Source organism: Sinocyclocheilus grahami, unplaced genomic scaffold (assembly GCF_001515645.1).
Source record: "Sinocyclocheilus grahami isolate Dianchi unplaced genomic scaffold, SAMN03320097.WGS_v1.1 scaffold41.1, whole genome shotgun sequence".
In the NCBI taxonomy this organism is placed as follows: domain Eukaryota; kingdom Metazoa; phylum Chordata; class Actinopteri; order Cypriniformes; family Cyprinidae; genus Sinocyclocheilus; species Sinocyclocheilus grahami.
In genome coordinates, this window is record NW_015505220.1 from 2222852 (window position 1) to 2228038 (window position 5187).

The window sequence follows — 5187 nt, forward strand, 5'->3', positions numbered from 1 at the left end:
TGTAGTCAAGCAAATTTAGTAGGTTAAACTAGACTTTTTACAGTTTCAGTTGAGCATGTGGTGTTATGGTAGTTTGGCGTGGATTATGTACTGCTTCTGAATATTCTGGTTTGTACATATGACTCAGATCCCTTCTTCAATGCAAGTCTAATAATTTGAAGTATCAATCATGTCTGTATTGCAGTTTAATTCGAGATTATTGCCTTAGCAATCAACAATAATATTTCCTGTTTTATTTTTCTATTAATACATTTATTCAGAAAATATGCATTAAATTGATTAAAAGTGACAGTAAAGATTTGCATTGTTACTAAAAATTAAATTAAATGCTGTTAAATGCAGAAAAATGTTACCAACCTCAAACTTTTGAAAAGTAGTGCATATATGTAGAAATTGACATTAGCCTATATTATTAAAGGGATAGTTGACCCATAAATTGTCATCGTTTACTCACCCTCATATTGTTCCAAACCTATGGCGTTATTTTAATGACAAATGTCGAGAGTGCATTGAAAAAAAATGCATTGATATGAATATCTCCAAATAATATAAAAGATACGTAAATATTTTAAAGTTTTTTAGCTAAAAATATGTAGCGATTTGTACGTTTTAAACGTTAAAATACGTCTAAATTGTACGTTTTAGCATGACTAAAAACTTACAAAAGTGAGTTACGTTTTGTGCTTGTAAATGTTACGTATTAATACCTACGTATAAACATGAGACCAGGCTGGTTAAAACAAGGAAAGGCCTTTAGTGAACAAACCTGTTTTGAGATACTTTTTAAAAGTGCATAATGATAACTTTTGACAACGTTTAATTCAGGTGTGAAAATAATTAATATCTAGCGCATGAGCACAGAGAGATTTGCGAGTGCACAGGACAGTTTGAGTGAGAGGATAGACACGTTTTAAGTGCGCACACTCTCTGGGCGAGAGCAGCGTGTATCTGAGTGTCCGGTTTTGTGTGAGAGCAAAGGAAATCCGAGCGGGGAGGTTCGTGCTTGCGCATTATATTAATATGCTTTCGTGCACTCTCGAAATTTGTCATTAAAATAACGCCATACAAACCTGTTTCTTGAACTTAAAAGACAAACTCATACCATTGAGTTTTCATTCAACGCTGCAAGATGCTCAACTGAGCAAATGTTGATAGAGCCACAGTATTTACACTTTTCAGGAAAATCAGCTTGCAAATAGCTTACTTACAGTTGTGTCTGCATATTAAACTAAGAGAAGAAAGTTTTTCAACAGTTTTTCAATTGCACACATCACTTTTTAATTCGATGGGAAATTATGCTGCAGTTCAGCCTTAGCAGTTCCTGGAGTGCACTTTTCCTGACGTCAGACAGATATGAAAGATACGGTAATATAATTAGTTTCCACTCACCAATTAAGTATTTTTACAATCCCCTCCCTGCTGTTGATGTGGTTGGGGAAAAAAAAGAGAAGTGGTTTGTTAATTGAGCATGTGCTAGGAGAAACAGTGATGTCATACATATTTAACCGTCTCCTCCTCCTCCCTTGCTCCTCTTATCATCTCTTTCTCCCGTTTCAGTCTCAGCTAATGAGCCGGCAGCGGAAGTGATTGTCTTATCGTTCTCATTAACACTGGGCCTCTTTCTTCTGAGTGCTTTAACTCACTGATTTTGTTGCACCAGGAGAGCAGCTCATGTGATTTGACTCCGGTTTGATGACAAACGGTGAGTGGGGTCTGGGGTGTGGACCGGAAGCTCTGTGAAGTTAATGAGTATGGATATGAATGATCTGGTGACACTGTAATTATACACCCAGCCCTTCCTCCTTCATCAGACTTCTTTCTCTGTAGCTCTGCATCAAAACAATGCAACATTTTCAGACATCATATACACACATCTGATGTAATGGCTGTTCCAAAAATTACCTTTGTTTTATCTTAAATAATATATATATATATATATATATATATATATATATATACAGGGCTGGGAAGGTTACTTTTAAAATGTATTTCATATTACAAAATGCATGCTTTAAAAAGTAATCAGTAATGTATGTCATTAGATTACTCACTAACTGCTTTAGTAACTTAATTTAAATACTTTAGAATACTTTGAAATACTGAAGTTATACACAAAGGAATATATTAATGTCTTGTTTTTATGTTTTCCAACTATAAATAAAAGTGACATCTTAAATGTTTTCCTTGCATTTTATTTTTTAACAACATCAGTTTTCCACAACATTTGTCAAATAAATCAATATAAATTCAATTTGAATAGAATGAATGGGATTCTGTGCTGTTTCATACTGCATTACAAGCTTCAAAACAAATCCAAATACACCAAACATATCATAAAAGCAGCCAAAACAACTGGCACAGTTCTCCAAGTTATACAATAGATTTGTTTAATGAATGGACCAAACTTTAAGTGATTACTTCACTGATAATCCTCTCTATGGAGAAGCGATCGGCACAAAAGAATCGCTGAGTCAAAATTGACAGGGCTCGTTTCCCAAAGCAACTACGCTCGCAAGTAATTAAATGTCGTTATATTCAATGTAATTTAACAAACACAGTTTGCTAATGATGCTTTTGGGAAACACCCCCCCCAGATCTATCCTGTTTAATGTGAACCATTCAATAAATGATTCATTTAAAAGATTGAATCAAAAGAATCAATCTGTTCACGAATCGGATCATGAACTTGCATTACCGCGCCAAAAATAAACTATTATTGAACATTTCGACTGAATAAAGACTTCAAGTTCATCTGTAAAGCACACAAAGCTATCGTTTGACTTAATAAACTTTTATTTCATGCATGATTCATATGGATCTGTTAACTGAATGCAAAGTGTGAATTCTAGGATAATTCGTTGTCATTTTTCAATTAAATTCTTAGAAATATTCAACGTAATGATAACCATTCAACACTCAAAATATGAGAAAATAGAAAAACGAGTTACTGGATAACATTTTTCAAAATTCAAGAACAACTTCCCTCAAGATGCTTTTTCAGATTAGATGTTGAATCCTTCGATGCTGATAGATGTTTTGTTGCAGGTAGGCATTGCATTGCGCTGAGATGATACGTCCTTTTTCAGATTTATAAGAAAAATAGTCTTTATATTTCCACGAGAGAAATGCATTACGCGAATGGCTTTCTGTTGTGTCGTCCATTTTTGTGTCGTGATGATGAGCATATGCACTCACTATGAGTTGCTAAATGAACAGGCTGTTGCATGGAGTTTTTTTTTTTTTTCAACGGAGAATCAGTTGGTTAAACTGGTTAAAATCCCCAAAATTAAATATTAAATTAAGAAATTACATTCAAATTCAAAGTAATCACTTTGAATTACTAATTACGAATTACTAACTGTAATTTGATTACCACTTATTTAAAATGTAACTATACTAATTTACTCATATTTTGTATTTTACGTAACGCCATTACATGTATTTCATTACTCCCCAGTCCTATATATATATATATATATATATATATATATATATGTGTGTGTGTGTGTGTGTGTGTGTGAAGAGTTAATTTGCAAAATCCCATAAACTGCCACTTTCAAAAAAAAAAAAAGAGCTGATTGCCTGCATTGTTCTCCACATATTGCGCGATCTGAACCCTAAACACATTTTTGTCAAAAAAGCTGGTTTTGTCCACTTCCAAGGCATCGCGAGTTCACGTTTTACTGCAGAAGCCGACAAGCGCCCTTCTTGTTTTTGAACAGAAGCCGATAAATCCATTTTAGCGAATCAGCGCGCTGTATTCAGGTCAGGTGACAAGCAGTGTTGCCAATTTAGCTACTTTGTAGCTAGATTTAGTGATTCCCCGCCCCTTTTGAGACTTTTTTCAAAAGTTTAGGGACAAATATAGCAACTGCTTGGACAGACCATTTCTAAGTTCTCATCTTGCCCACTGATCTATGTTCATCATCTACGTTCACTGACTAAACCTGATTGGTTCCAGAGCCATTGAACGGCTCTGATTGGTTCGTATGATAATGAGCTCACCCCAGAGAGCTTCGTATATAAAATATGATGTGCGTGCAAATGTCTCTTGAATGTGAATATAAGTCTAAATTTAAGCAGTATTATATAGAGTGGTCACCGATCGTGTCTCTTGAGGGCACTTGGAGGAAACCACGCAATTCATATGGATTACTTTGGCGATGTTTTTTTGCGATTTTAACTTTTTGAAACGTGAACATCTTTGGTGAATCTTCTTTCATCGGAGGGACATAAATATCTCAGATTTGTATTAAAATATCTCCACTTTTCTTTTGAAGATGAACGAAAGTCTTAGATGGTTTGGAGCATCTTAAGGGTGAGTGATGACAGAATTCAAATTGTTTTGGGGGAACTATGAAATGAATTAGAAAATGTAGCGGTATGTTCTTATTTATGGTATATGTTCTTATACCAGCTTCTGCAAGCGTGTATGGCGTCTGGCTTTTGGAACCTCACTGTGACTTCAGGTAAGATTTAATTAACGTTATTTGTCTGTGCCAGTCGTGTTTTTGACACATGCATTGGCAGAAAAAATAAAATAAATAAAATTAGTCATTATAACATGTAAAACATTAGCATTCTTTTATTTGCAAAATGAAGTTGTGTATTTATTTATTTCTGATTTCCTGAACAATTTGGCTTCATTGTAATGAGGTTAATGATCTTTGAAAAACCATGATTATGAACATTCAATTACTTTGTCTTGAGCTGATTAGCCAACTGTGGTAGTGTTCGTTGATTGGTGTTTATATTTGTTCAAGCTTGACAACCTTATCGCCTTTATTTTCTAATATATATTTCTCATTACAGATAAGAACAAAGATTAAATTGTAAGAAGGGTTGCTTATATGAGAGCATAGAGTACATCTCAAACTGGGAAGGCTGGGAATGTTTTTGACTATATTACCGACCAGGTACATTGTTCTCAGCGTACTGTCATTCTTAAAAAGAAAACAAATCATCAAACATAATTTGCTTTTTTTGTGTGTGTGTGAAATATTAACATTTGTTGTTTTTAAGATCAGCTGCTATAGAAGACAAACTGAAATCTGAGTGCAGAGACAAGCAAAGGAATAGTAAGTATATTTTCATGTTGTATCACCTCTGTTATAGAAATTTTTGAATCAGGCCTAATGGAGGGTGATTTGGTCAATCTTGGAAGAAAAACGTTAGCAATGTGTCCAT

General features: G+C 34.2%; 1 long non-coding RNA gene across 1 annotated transcript; it reads left to right on the forward strand.

The window, feature by feature from the left end:
• The first annotated feature begins 4252 nt into the window (after positions 1–4252).
• LOC107582212 (uncharacterized) lies at positions 4253–4878 on the forward strand. Its single transcript, XR_001608926.1, has 3 exons — positions 4253–4318; positions 4418–4469; positions 4813–4878. It is a non-coding gene; the product is annotated as an uncharacterized lncRNA (long non-coding RNA).
• Positions 4879–5187: the final 309 nt, after the last annotated feature.